The sequence below is a fragment of the Magnolia sinica genome, chromosome 19 (genome assembly GCF_029962835.1).
Source record: "Magnolia sinica isolate HGM2019 chromosome 19, MsV1, whole genome shotgun sequence".
NCBI lineage: Eukaryota > Viridiplantae > Streptophyta > Magnoliopsida > Magnoliales > Magnoliaceae > Magnolia > Magnolia sinica.
Genome location: NC_080591.1, coordinates 8,970,670 through 8,986,922, shown reverse-complemented (window position 1 = coordinate 8,986,922; position 16,253 = coordinate 8,970,670).

Here is a 16,253-nt window from a genome sequence, read left to right as displayed (position 1 = left end):
TTCGGCTGCTTATAAGAGGAGAGAAGAAAAGGAGAGAAAGGGTATTCAATTTGAAGGAGGAAGGACTGGGAGATTGAGTAGGAGAGAGAGAGAGAGTTCCAATTGTCAGGTTTCTTTTTGTTTTGATTTTTTTATTTTTTATTGTGATTAGCCTAATCATGTTTATGTTAGGCTAAACCCCTTAGCTAGGGCTAAGGGGTGAAGCTTGTAGTGTGATGGGAAGAATTTTATGCCTTTAATTCTTGTTTAAACTGAATGGATTTGGTATTGGGTTGATTGTAAGGGAATGTTTTCAGTTTTTAATGGTCTGTTGTGACTAAAATTACAATAGGTCTGCGATGGCTTTGAGCATGTTTCTTCATTATTTTTTTATGTTTATGACGTCAGGAAGCCCTGTTGTTCACCATAGTCTCATGGGCATGGTCGGATGACGGTACCCTTCCTAACCCTCATAACATGTTGATTGGTTGGTAATTAGTTTAATTCTGTTGTCTACTTTGTCTCCTGGGCATGGTTTGGTGATGGAATCCATTCTAATTCCTATACCTTTCATCTCTTGAAACTTATATCAGGTAAGTTCAGTTAATTTCCATGATTCTTGAAGCAGGCGTAAGATCTCCCTGATCTCTACAAGTGGATCCTCTGAATCCCTAGTTTCTTACCTCTGATTTCTCTTTAGTTTTAGATAATTTATTTCACAATTATTCTTTAAATTCTATTTTGATTTAGATTACATCTTTTGCTAGTTCTAGATCTAGTTAGTTCCAGATCACGTACAAGTTTCAGTCCCTGTGGATTCGACCTCGGTCTTACCGAGTTTATTACTACATCACAACCCTATACTTGGGGAGTGAACAAAAATCACAAAGGACACGCATTGATGTTGGCAATAAGTTTCAAATGTGCTATGGATGCATGATTAGTCCATTATTTATTATTCTGATTTACAAAACAACCAATTATGAAATTCATTTACACTTAATGGCTTTTGAATCACGATACCATAACTAATTTAATAAACAGTGCAAACATAAGTCTACTAATGGACACGAAACAAATGACTCGTCACCTATTCAACTTATGCATCCAATATACCACAAAGTGATAGTAAAATTATGAGAAATCATGGTATTAAGTTTATAAATAATATAGGCCAACTAAGCTTAGTCCAATGAAATGTGTTTTTAACAAAACTACAAATAGTATTTTCATGAATAATTTTTCATACATGTCCTTCACAAGGATCGCATCTCAAATCGGGTCCTTGACGTATGTGATCATACTATACGTCCCAAGGTACATAAATCAAATTATAAACATCATAGGTTTGTTCCTTATCATAGATCGCATCAAACACCCCATCATGTAAACAAAAATCTAGTTCACATGTTTTAGTGAGGTATGCCTCACATGTGATCAAGAGCCTGTATTTGAATTTCATGTGTGTAAGATGCACGGGCATATATACAAGAGTATACTCGACTCAATGTTTGATTCTCATTGGTGCCCCCCGTATTGAGTTGGATTGATTAGACACTAGATACAATAATCTAGATATCCTCTCAACCACCAGTTGTGATTAGCGATTAAGCAATTTGTGAAAGGGTAGGGTTAGCCCATTCGAGTGGATTCTTTTTTCCTTGTGTTAGTGGACTAAGGACTTGTTCTTTCAGCATGATTAGTTACCATAGTTCAACAATGACAATAAAGAAAAAAGATAAAGTCGAAAGTGTTAATCTATTAATGATATTTATAATATGGTTACTCACAATTGGCTTGAGGGAAGATGATCCATTTGTTGCCCTATATGGACTGAGTTTCATAGCGGGAGGGTTGTGATGTGCGGGATGGTTATTTGTTCGTCGCTTGATTGAAAACTGAGCCTTGTGGTGATACAAATGATAGAGGGTAGATCTTCAACAATCTGTTTATTGCTCAGTCGGAACTAAACTTTATGGCGAGATGACCGGAGAAATGGCAACCTATTCATAGTTTTGCTAGAACCAAGCATGTGGCAAGACGATCGTGATTCAAGTATCCATTCGTCATCTGGAATGGACCAAACATTGTGGCAAGATGGTCAGTGTGATCACTTAGCACGTAGCAGGAAAGCCCTGAAGCCTTCTATTAAAAAACAAACGATCTTCCTTGTGATTCAGCAGAATGTCATGGATAAAGGGTTGGAAGATAAGCTACTAATTAAAAAGTAGGAGGCTCCATGCCATAAGCAATGACGGGGGTAAAAATTAAACCAAAATAAAATAAAAAGATAAATGTCAATTGTAGATGAATAAATAACGTTGTGTTTGATTGTAAAAGCGTTGGGCCTGGAGCTCTTCGTGGAATGTTGTTTATATAGGTTTTTAGGAGGCAGTGACTTTACATAATCTTCAGTACTGTGAAGGATTTGAATGATTGCTTGTAAAAATTTATTCAATTCTTTCACATCAACGTGTCCTAGTATGTACAACCACGTGTACAAGAAATAAATCTCGTGTGCATTGGCTGAAGTTCTCACATCTTTGACTCCCATACTGAAAAGTTGTTGTGATCTTATGTCACTTGGTTTTGGTATCCATAAAGAGTTGCTTTTGACAATGCTTTAATATTTAATACTAAATACATATCTACTTTGATGGAATTCTAGTTCTTAATGTTGAGAGAAATAAAGAGAAAAAGATATAACTCTCCCTTAAAGTTGATCTATACCACATATGGAATGATTGCCACATAACATCTATTGGGCCGTTTGATTTGGCCATGCTAGATCGCATGTAAACAATGATGAACGACATAAGTATGATTTCGCTCATCATTAATCACATAATATCGACACGTGGCATCACTCATTAGCCTACACAAGTGTACCAAAAATGGATATAAACACTAAAGTTGATACACATGCACTTAGAAAGAACTACCATCCTTAGGCCCCGTTTGTTAAATCTGAAGTCTAAAGACTGAATCTGAAATCTGAAGCCTGAATCTAAAATCTAAAGCCTAAATCTGAAATCTGAAGTAAAAAAACTTGTTTAATAATTATGACTGAAGTCTAAAAATTTATTACTGAATCTGAAACAAACTGTTTGTTAACAAACATCTTAAATGTGTGAAATATGTTAATTTGACACATTTGCCCCTATCTCTCGTTTGGAAATGTTTTACGTTATAAAGAAATTATTTTTTATTAAATGAAAATAAAATCATTATATTTAATTCAAATAAACTAAAATAATTAATAAAAAACTAAAATATCATCATAAGGCCCTCAATTCTTCTTAGCGGGAAGATTGTCACTATGTGTTGTATAGGATTGAACACCAGTAGCAACAAAACCTTCAAATAAGGCCCACCTTATATTTATATGCTATCCAAACCGTTTATAACGTCATTCCCAATTGAATGAAGTGAAAACATATTGATCCAAAACTTCCGTGGCCTATTTAAGTTTATTTTCCATCCAATATGTTTATAAGGTCACAAATACCTGTATGAAGAGGAAAAAAATAAAATCGTATTGATCTAAAACTTCTGTGACCCGAAAAAGGGTTTCAATGGTAGACGTTCAATCTCCCACTGCTTTTTGCAGCTTATTTTTCGTCTTAAGCTTTAATACGAGCTCACCAAATGGATGGATGGTTTGGATATAACATATACCTCATGATGGGACCCACGAAACTTGTTGATGTCAATACAGCAACTATATAGCTGGTGTGAGGTACACCAACCAATCCACATCCTACTTGGACGCGGATTAGCTACTGACAAGTTGAATAGCGAGATTCGCTACCAAAGTGATGTCATCAAGTTCCATGGGCCCACTATGATGTATGTACTTTATCTACACCATCCATCTATGTGGAGATTTAATTTTAGAGCATGAGTTAAGGAACGAGGGATCCAAATATGTAGTTGAACCCACCATAAAAAATAGTGGCGAGATTGATGCCTACCTTTGAAACCTTCCTAAGGCTCACCATGATTTTTATTTGAAATCCAACTTGTGTTAACACAGACATTAAATTAAGAAGGGAAAAAACAAATATCAGCTTGATCAAAAACTTTTGTGGCCTATTTAAATTTTTAATGGTGGGCACCACTCTCCCCACTGTTTTCTGTGATGAGGTCCACTGAAGCTTTGGATTTGACTCATTCTTTGAATATTTACCTAAAATTATATTTCCAAATACATGGATGGTGTGGATACAAAACATACATCATGATGGGGCTCACATAACTTGGTGATGTAACTTTAGTAGCCAGTCTCGCTACTCAACCTGTCAGTATCCAACCTGCGTCCGTGGAAACAGATTGGCTACTCCCTTGCCACCAACCTGATGGTTGGTGCTATGTGGGCCCCACCATGATGTATGTGTTTCATCCATGCCGTCCATCTATGTTTTAAAATCATTTTATGGTATGAGACCAAAAATGAAGTATATCCCAATCTCAAGTGGACCACATTATCGGAAAACAGTGTTGAATGAACGTCGACCATTAAAAACTTTTTAGGGGCCATAAAAGTTTTGGATCAAGCTGATCTTTGTTTTTTCCATTCATCTAGGTCTATATGACCTAATCAACAAATTGGATGTCAAATAAACAGTACATTGGGCCTTAGGAGAATTTTAATGGTGGATATCCAATCACTATTGTTTTCTTGTGGTATGGTCCACCAGAGATTTCTATTCCTCTCATTTTTGGTATCAAGCCCTAAAATGATCTTTAAAAATGGATGAAACACATACATCATGGTGGAGCATAAAGAAGTTTCACCGGTTAAAAGTGGATTTTGTACTGTGCAAACAACCTAAAGAAAATATATTGCCGTAGTAACTTGAAAAGGGGTAATTTGGGAAGCAAAAATTTTTATTTAATGAAAAATTCACCAACCGCATTCCGCATTCACTGTTAAGCCAGACTCCCATCACGGAAAGAATTTAGTGAAAAACCATTTAGCGCTTTCCTTCTTCTGTGTTAACGATGCATTAACAAACACCACTAAACGCGGAACATTCTTCGCATTTCGCAATAAGTGCAAAAATTCAGCATTAACAAACTGGCCCTTAATATGAATAACATTTCCTTTATTTTAAAAATTGAAAATATCCAATAATCCTACTTCAACAAACAATTGTCCAATCAGAGAATTAAGATTGTTCAAACAATCAGATTTTGGGTCCGTGACTTAGCTGAGTTCTAAAATTTCATGTGTATCAAGAATCATACGCTGCTAGATTATTAAGGGCCAGTTTGGCCGGGTGGATTGGGAGGGATTGAATGGTATTAAGGTGGATGGCATGGATTTCTAGGTAATGATGGTGTTGTCGGTGGATTGTCTGGAGATCCATGGGATTGCTATATCCCTGGATTGCTATATCCAATCTATTTGGCGCGCGCGGCCAATCTTGGGATTAAACCTTCTCATCCCTTCCAATCCCTCAAACCAAACACGTCCCAGGCAAATTTGAAAGGATTAGGTTGGATTAGATGGGATTTAAAGGTAATGATGGTGTTGTCAATGGATTGTCTTAAGATCCATGGGATTGGGATCAAATCACCGACTCTGTTTGGCACGCCAGGCCAATCCCGGGATTTGACTTTCAATCCCTTCCAATACCATCCAAGCCCTTCCAATCCGACCGGCCAAACGGGCCCTAAATGTTCATTTTAGTGGTTAGGCAAATGCGCAGGCAAGATTATTAAATGTTCATTTTAGTGGTTAGGCAAATGCGTAGGTTGAGGAAAATCAAAATTTTAAATAAGCCCAGCCCGAATAGTTCAATTGCTGGGACAAAGCTGATTCTGCCTAGCCCGTCGACTGCCAAATTCGGATATGATTTTCAGGAAAAAAAAAAAAAAAGTGATTATTTTCACAATTACTTAGCTGTTGAGGGTAATTTCATACTAGGATAAAAGTGGGAAACCGTAGGGTCCTTGGTCCGCGTAAAGGTTCCGGTTGCAAAGGATTGTCTACATGTGTGGTCCATAATCCGGTGATCCAGACCGTTGACTTGGTGGGGTTCGATGTGGATGAAGGATATGTTAGAAATCTCTCTTACTGGAAGTACTTAATGCGCCCATGTTTTTTTCCTTCTTAAAGCTGTACTGAACTTAGTCCATTATCCATCTCTTGGTCATCCATCATGGTTTTGGATCATCAGATCTGGGAGACTTTCAGGGCATCCATCCTCCACAATGTGGGCCATCAAACCAACGGTTCACCGCTCCATGGGGGAGCGGATTAAGTGAGACCCCGGATCCACTGAGGTGGGTGGGACCCCTGACTGTGGGGCTCACAGTGATGTATGTGCCTTAAATCCACACCATCCAATCATTTTCAAAGTTTAGTTTAGTGCGTGATCCCAAAAATAAAGCATGCCCAAATCTTAGGTGGACCACACCACAGGAAGCAGTCATGATTGAATCCCCTCCATTAAAAAATTCATGGAGTTCACCGGAATGTTTATTTGCCATCCAACCTGTTGATAAGCTCACAAAGACCTATATAAAGAGACCACACAAATATCATCTTGATCCAAAGCTTTTGTGACCCACAAGAAGTTTCTAATGGTCAATTACTGTTCCCTGTACTATGGTCCATCTGAGATTTGAATCTGCTTCATTTTTTGGATCATGCCCTAAAATGAGTTTTCATTAATACAGATAGGCGGCATGGATATAGTCATATAAATCAAGGTGGGCCCCACAGTCAAGAGCCCACGCACCCAGGCGCCCACTCCATGGTCTCCACACGTAGAGAATCCTATGCTTGATGAGCAGGACCACTCATTGCTCCTGCAAAAATATCGTTATCTGTCATATTCCTGTCTGCACGGGTGGCAATGGGCCTGGTCTGCCGCGGCAGGTTTGGGTCAAGCTGAATGGGTAGCTGGTCAGGTTTGGGCTTGAAATATGGTCCATTTGAGTAACTGGGTTGGGCTTCGGTTGAACCCTGTCCAACCTAACCCACCCATATTAGATATCAATGAATTAGGTGATGACTCCACCCGACCTAACCTGACCCTACCGACCCAAAAGCTGAAGCAAAATTAAGAAAATAAGCATCCTCTTATTTTATTTATTTATTTATTTTTTGGTTTTTCATACTACTTATGGATGGTTTAGTGATCCAAATCATTGATTTGATAGGTCCAATGGATGAGGACGTCTTTGGAAAACCTCCTAAGTTGAAGGATTCTACCCTTTTATTATTTGGCCTTTTCTAATGCATTTGGACAATTGTGGACCTGCCAAAGGGGCATTCCAGTGATGTGATCAGAAGATATGTGAAGGCCACAGTAACGCTTGTTTGAAATCCATCCTGTGCATACATTTTGCCAACTCTTAGTAAGAGATTAGCCCAAAAAATGAAGTAAATCCAAAACTTTTGTGGCTTCAAGAACATTTCAACAGTAAGCATTCGATTCTCACTATTACCTGATGTGTGGCCCACTTGAGTTTTGGATCTGGTTCATTTTTGGACTCACGTCTTACCATGAGCTGGAAAAATGGATGAACATGATGGATTTCTAACAAACATCATGGTGGTTCCCACCTAATCCATTTCCCATTGTTGTAATTTTCCTAATTCGCTATTTGTTGACCACCAATGGAAGTTTGGGATCACCGAGTATCCTTCATAGGCACGTATGATGGCTATGGAATTATATAATCCTACGTTGTTGTTGTTGCTTATTAGGAAACAGGATCCATCTATATGGGGACCTCATGCAGTGATCCAAATGGTTTATATGATGGGCCTCACATATTGGACGCTAAAAAAAAATTCTCACATAAAATTATTTTCATTTGAATGCAAAATGTTTCTTTAACTGTATTGTTTGTTGTCATTGATTTAGAAGCTAGGTTCTTCCAATCTTGAAGATTCTGGAGGCAGTCTTCTATGTATTTCATCATATCAACCGTTTGAAATACCGAAACATCCCTTTACATATACAAAATCTAGACACTGCCAAAGCTTATGTTGGTGATGGGCCAGGCCTTATAAATTTGTTATTTTGTTTTTTGTTTTTTACATTTTATAAAATTCTCCATGTGATTTGTGAGTAAGGCTGTCAATGGGCCAAGGCTTTCGCAGGGTAAAATCAAACTTTTGAATAAGCCTGGCCAGCCAGGCACAACCCAACGATTCAAAATATGGGCAAAGGCCAACCTCAGGCCTGGCCCATTGGCAGCCCTACTTGTGAGTAGAGTTGTACATCGAGTCGAGTCAAGGTGGGTCAAGCTTGGATTAAATCGTATGTGCTCTACTCGAGCTCGAGCTTACCATTGGAGCTTGGCTTGTTTGCCAAACCCTTCAAGGTGAGCTCAAAGCAAGTTAGTGGATCAAGTCGATGCGAGCTTATCTCGAGTTGAGTCAAGCCAGCACCTAACCCAACCCTAAACCTAACTCAGCTTGACCCAACATCCAATTTGACTCAACACAGCTTGACCCATCACCCAACCTGACCTAAACCAACCACCCAACCCAATTAACCCAACCCGCACCTGACTCAACCCCCAAATCAAATATTCTAATATATATATATATGGGAAAAGGTACTATGCGCTCGACCTCACAAGTCCGTCCCATGAGGTTGAGCTGTGTGGGCCCCACCGTGATGCATTTCGAACATCTACCCCATTAGTCAGATGCACCATTCCATCGTGGGCCTAGGTCTCAAAAATCAAGTCAATCCGTGACTTTTGTGGGCCACACCACATATAGAAGTGGGGAGGGGCCATGCACCATTAAAACATTCATAATCATTTTTTGGGCCCACCGAGATGTGGTTTGCAAATTCAGCCCATCCATTATGTGTGTCCCACTTGAATGAGGGTTCAGACCAAGTTTCAGCAGCATTCAAAACTCAGGTGGGCCACACCAAGTGCTTTTATATGTTTTAACGGTGTCTTCACATGATTTTAGATGGTATGGCCCACCTGAGTTCCTTATACGGCTAATTTTTGGGATATCCCATAATTTAGAGGGCACCCATCAAATGCACGGTGTTGATGGTCGACACGCATCACGGTGGGGCCCACATAGCTCGACCTCACGGTAGCTTATCATGAGGTCGAGCGCATAATACCTTTTCCATATATATATATATATATATATATATATATATATATATATATATATATATATATATATATATATCGAGCTTCGATCTAAACCGAGTTCAAGTTCGAGTCGAGCCGAGTCAAACTCCACTATGCTTGAACTTGACTTGTTTTCAAAATGACTTGGGTCATATGAAGCTTGTCTCGCCTTGAGTCATCGTTTAAGCTGAGCTAAATGGAGCCAAGCTGAGCGCGCTTTTCAAGCTAGCTTGGCTCTGTACACCAGCTAAATAACCAATTGTTCAGCTTTATACCACCTAATGGGCCTAATTTGTGAGTTGGTGATGTAGAGCAGTCATAGATAAGAGCTCTATCAAAAGAAGCCCGAACAGAAGTGGAAGCAATTTGTTAGATCCATGCCAGTCCTACATAGCGCATGATGTAACTAGGCTGCAAGCATGTCTGGTTTGAAGAAATTTATTTCAGATGAGAAATTATTGTTCAAAGTGTGGAACATAAATTAGCTATAACTTTTCATCTGATCATCACTAGAAACACACAACCGATCAATCTTTATGTAACGATGTTGCTTACGAGGTTCACCAGCCCGCTATGTTGGTTTAATTCATGGGTTTCTCTAGAAAACTCACCCCTCCAGTTTAACGCTCTAAAATGTCAACATTGGAATTTCACTATTTCTGGTCACTTCTAAACTAATTATGATTTATTATTATTTTTTTCCCTCTATAAGTTATGAAAACGAACCATCTGTGGATCATCTCTCAGTACAATTTTGAATTTTCTTTTTTCTTTTTTTAATTATCTTGTAGATTTATGAACTACCTTCTATATTCAATGTTTTACCCATTCGAGAAAGACTGTGATCTTCTTCTCATTATTTCAATCGCTTCACTATGTAAGTTAAGGTGTCCTGATCTAACAACACCCTAGATGGCATCGATTTAGCACACCTCCAAACAAATTATCACTTGTAGACTACTGGAAAACCACTGCCTTTATAAGACCCGTATCCTAGTCTGTACCATTCCGTAGGCTTCCGCAGTCCTTCCGGTCGAATTCCAACAATCCTTGACTCGAATCCAACATTTGCGCGTGATCCTAAGCCGGTTCCCACATACCAACGTTGGCTTGATTCGAAACTTGTAACTTGGCGACCGCGCCGTCGCCGCGGTTCCAACGCCGCGACTCGCGCACTGTCCGATACCTAGGTCAGAAGATGTGGGCCCGTGTTCAATTCGAAAAAAATACCGCGCGTTGTGAATTTCGAGGGAATCTCTACAACATGTCTCATCAATCAATCAATCACTCATGTCAAGTACAAGTCAAGTACAAACCATACCTAAGTACAAGCAACCCATCTCTCCCATTCCCAAAGTCAACTCTCTCTCTCTCTCTCTCTCTCTCTCTCTCTCTCCACCCATCCCTTTCTTACAACCCATCACCCATCCTTATCATCCCATCACTTCTCTCTCTCCCTCATTTCTCAAAAAAAAAATCTCCCAAGCATCCACGTCCAAGCTCCCTCTCTCCCAAACAACAAGTGCGGCCCACCCCCTCATCTCTCATCCCCACCATCAAAATTCCATCAACTACCATCAAAAGTGTAGGCAAGGAGCTAAGGAGGCTAAGGGACCAAGGAGGGTGCGCCGTAAATTCTTATTTTAGGGCCCACTTGTTGGTGGGACCCATTTTGATGTATGAGTTGTATCATGTGGGGCCCATAGTGGCGGGGCCCCTCCATCACCGTCCTTCTTGTCTTTCTTTCTCTCTCTTTCTTTGTTTCCTTTGATGATACGGCCATGTGGTCCACCTAGGTAGACCCCCATCATGAAGTATGTGATCTACCCGCACCATCCACCCTCGTGGGACCCATTTGATGGGTGTGTTAATCTACACCATCTAGCCCATTGGTGGGCTCGGATGGAAGGAAAAACACAAACATCAGGTGATCCAAACAGGTGGGCCATGTTCATGTGGGACCCACCATGATGCTTGTGATCATCCATACCGTCCAGCATCCCTGGACGCTAGACGTAGGGGTGGCTAACGTGGAGTGCGTGTACTGACATGGGCGTGTACTAACATGGGCATGTACTAACAGTTAAGAAAATATATATATAAAGCCTTTTTAAAAGTTTTGGGTGGGCCATTCATGCAGGCCCCACCTTGATGTATGGGGCTAATCCATGCTGTTCATTCCATTCCCTAGCTCATTTTAGGCGTTGAGCTGAAAAATGAAGCCAATCCGATTACATGGCAGGCTATAGTATAGAAAATAGTGGTTCATACCGTTAAAATGCACTTTGAAGTCTTTTATACGTCAAAATACCTTAAATATTGGGCTCATTTAGCCTGTAATGAGCCGCAGGATCCAATGGCTGGAGTGGATCTGCTCGATGACAGCCCCACCTAGGAAAAACCTCAAATTTCTTTTTTTTTTTTTTAAAAAAAACATATATACAAAGGGTAGCAGCGCCTGCTGCTGCCTCTGACTGACCACAGGACGTGCAGTTGGTCCTACTGCATTGGACGCTGGAGGCAGGGGTTCTCAACTGTGGGCCCCATCGTAATGCGAGTGAGCATCCCAACCGTGCATTTGGAGGGCCCCTTAGGGTAGTGGGTCCCCCCTCCCAAAAATCAGCCGTATACAACTCAGGTGGCCCACACGGCTGGAAACAGTGTGGACTAAACGTCTGCCATTGAAACCCTCTTGGGTCAGGGAAGTTTTGAATCAAAATGATATTTGTTTTCCTCTTCATACAGGTCCACGTGATCTTATCAACAGGTTGGATGGAAAACAAATATTATAGTGGGCCCCAGGTCCACGTGACCTTATCAACAGGTTGGATGGAAAACAAATATTATGGTGGGCCCCAGGTCCACATGACCTTATCAACAGGTTGGATGGAAAACAAATATTATGGTGGGCCCCAGGTCCACGTGACCTTATCAACAGGTTGGGTGGAAAACAAACATTATGGTAGGCCCAGGTCTGTGTGACCTTTTCCATAGGTTGGGTGGAAAATAAACATTGTGGTGGGACTGATGTATGTATTGTACCCACACCTCCCATCAATGGGGACCTCCACCATGAGGTATCTGATTTATTTATGCCGCCCATCCCTATAGGACACACCATAATGCATGGGTTGCATCCAAGTCGTCCAACCATTTTCAAAAGATCATTTTAAGGCTTGAGACTAAAAATAAGGCAGATCTAGGATCAAGTGGACCACATTATAGAAAATAGTGGGTTTGAACGTCCACCATTAAAACCTTAGAAATTTTTAATGGTGAAAATCCTTATCACCACTTATATTTGGATGTAACCCATTTGATATACGTGTGGCCCATTGTTGAGGCCCACCTTTATATATATATATATATATATATATATATATATATATATATATATATATATATATATATATATATATATATATATAAGGCCCATGTTATAAGGCCCATTGTGATGTATGCAAGGCCCATGGATTATGACCCATTGCAATGTACGTAAGGCCCATTAATATGCCCACTTGACAAATATAAGGCCTATGTGATTAGGCCCATCGTGATGTAGTTGTGGCCCATGTGTTGGGGCCCATCTTGATATATACAAGACCCATGTACAAGAGGCCCATTTGATGTATTGGAGGCCCATGGGTCGAGGCCCAGTGGGATGTACATGAGGCCCATTATAACGTGATTCCACCATGGTTTATGTGTTGACCTTTATAGCGGGCTATGCCTTGGGAGCAATGATGGTTTGACGTCCACATTGTAAGGATAATGCTGGTTAAATGTCCGCATTGTCACTCTTCCTAAGGCCCATGGATAGGCCCATACTTGTAGTGTGTAGGCCGTCTAGGCCCATCTTCGCTATGCAAAGAGCCCATCACTATATAACATGCTTAATATAGATCCATGATTCATGATCATACACATCATATGTATGCTTGATATGAAGAGTGACTGATCATAGCACATGCCTTCGGGCAGATTGTTTATGGGCTCCTTGAAATGCGGAGTTGCCCTTCATGAGCGCATGATATGCACAGGATTTGTTGCATGTCTAGTAGAGTGATTCATGTACTTGCATCTGTGTGATTATGATTATTGTATGCCCTAGCGACATCAGGGTCATAGCCTCCATAGACACATCGTGGATGACTGAATTGGATACCGAAAATATTATTTTTAGCATCGGGGTGCTATAGATGTCCCTAGGTGAAAATTCCTAAACCCAATGGTACCAGAGGATGACTCCAACGTCGAGACTGAGTGGATACATGAACACGCGAGGGCCGTATACCAGTAGGCCGCGTCTCCCACTATGTCGTGGTCGGTTGGAAAGGGGTGTGACCTTACCCGCCTGAGTGAGGGGGCAATTTTTAGGTTGAGTTTGACCGGCTTGAGGAATCGGTCCGCTATCGATGAGCCAGGCCCGATATTAGCAGACAGATAGTGAGGTCTCTTCCACTCTCCCAGTTGTGCGTCCAGATAGGGGCGGCAAGCTGGCGTAAAGTGTACTAGACCTCGGTGATTATCCAGACTGAGAACTGTACTGATTTGATGTTCTAGTGAGGAGCTGCATTGACATGGGGATATGGATTGGCATGCTTGACTTGCATTATGCATCGCATGACCTTAATATGGCCGATAACATTTATATTCTGCACCACATAACCTTGGTATGGCTGATTGCATTCATATACTCATCAACATGACTCCGCATTACTCTGACCTTGCATTCTGAGCACGCTCATATTGCGCACACACTTACACCACCCTCTAAGCTTTCTATAAGCTTATGTACGATTGATGCGTGCAGGTGACGCCAGGATGCAGCCATAGTCTCGCCGCAGTTGGAGCGTGCAGCTGAGTTTATGAAGTTTTTGTTACTTTCATTATATTGTATTTCCCTTCCATACGCCTTGTACTCAAAGTTTTTGATCATAGTGAATTTTGTGATGGTATTCTTGTGGTTATTGTTCGTGGGTTATACCTATGATTATGCTCATTACAAATTAAATTAATGATTAGAAATCCTCCTTGTAGCATCCCATGATCGGAACTTGGTGTATGGGTACCGGGAGCCGAGAATGGGGTACTACGGAGGCCGTTGGCGCCGGATTCGGTAATCGAAAATTTTATAAGCCTGGTTTCCGAGTTCGGGGCGTGACAGCCTTCCTAAATCAGTTTTTAACAAACCAGCTTAGAGATACTTTTCTAAACCATGCCTGACGTGCATATGAAAACAAGGGTCCATTTGGCACACCTCATGTGGTTATGCTGGATTGCATTATCTTGATGAGCTTATCTACTATGATTAAAGCTACAATGACAATGGAAATATGTTGTTGGTAGTGCCACTACTTTCCATATAATCATGTATGGATGGTTCAAAGCACTTGGTTTAATACTTTCTCACATCATCATTCGTGGAACTTAGTGAAGATATTCTTTTATGCTCTTTTTCTCTTTATGATTAATACATAGTTAATTTATCAATTTGGATGGTTTGGATTGTGTTAAAAATACCACAAGCGTACACAACTTTTTGAGTGCATGTGTATTAAATTCATATTCCACGGCGAAAGCGGCCACGCTTGATTAGGCTTTGTGGGTGGAGGTGGGGATTTTCCCACCGTAAACGTTGGGGACCACTTTTTAAAATAAGATCCAAACCATTTATACAATATGCCGCCCCATGTTTGCTTATTATCACACAAATCAGACCAATCCAAAACTCGTGTGGTGCAAACCATAGGAAACAGTGTAAATCCTGTAGAAAATTTTACAATAGATTTACATGGTGGGGCCCACCTTAATTTTGGAAGGGCGTGATTTTTCTAGAGTCCCTTCATTTTGGTAGGGTGCATCAAATGAAGAAACTACATGGCATACACGCCACAATGGGCTTCCAAACACAGCTAGTGGTAGACATTTCTATCCTAACTATTTTCTATGATGTTGCCCACTTGAGTGTTGGATGGGATTGAATTTTTGTATCAAGCCCTTAGAGAAATTGACCACTGTACACACTGCCTTTTACCCAGCGTCTTTTCAATGCGCTCCTAAACTTTACTTTACTAAAGCGGACCATTCTGTACGGACACTATTTGTGGACCAATATATCTTGCATTCATGGTGGCTAAATATCTATAGCTACGGGTATAATCCGTAGCCGTAGTTATTAAATGCAAGGGTATTTTCGTCTGCGATAGGGTGTCCGTACATAATTGTCTACTTTGGTAAAGTAAAGTTCGGGAGTGCCGTCAAAAGAAGCTGGGTAAAAGGTGGTGTCTACAGTGGTCAATTTCTCAAGCCCTTAAATAAGCAGAAAAAGGCATTGATTAGTGATGTTTTAATAAGTATGTTAGAAGCATACCAAGCTACCAAACACAAAATTATTTATTGTTGTAGTGTTATTTTTATACTAATTGCACTATGGAACGTGTCAAACAGCCCTAAATGTTTTTACTCAAGGTCTGAAGAGATATTTTTGGAAACCATGCCCAAAATGAAGCGGATTGCGTCCTGTCCCCCATTGGATGATAATCCGTCCAGACAGGGGCTCTGTGGAGCCTATTGTGATGCATGGGTTTTATCCACGCCGTCCATCTATTTTTATAGATAGTTTTAGGATGTGTGCCCAAAAATGAGCCAGATCTATATTTCAAGTGGACCACACCACAGGAAGCAAAGGTGATAATGATATTCACCGTTGAAACGTTCCTAGGGACTACCATGATGTTTATTTGTCATCCAACCTGTTGGTGAGATAATATAGACCTGGACGAAGGTAAAACACAAATATCAGCTTGATCAAAAACTTTTACAGCTCCCAAGAAGTTTTTAATGGTGGGCGTTCAATCCCCACTCTGTGGTCCACTTGAACCTTTGATCTAGGTCATTTTTGGTTTCAAACCCTAAAATGATCTGGAAAATTTGATGGACGGAGTTGATAAAATGCATATATCACAGTGGGCTCCACGGAGCCCTGCCTGGACAGATCATGAGTATCATGTAAAAATCTATTAGTTTGATTGATTCAGGGACTAGTTAAAAACATGCCCTAAATTATATTTTTTAATATTAAAAAAGTGAAATTTGAATCGTGTTCTTGCATCAATGGGCCAGGCCATGGCCCAGCAGATGTG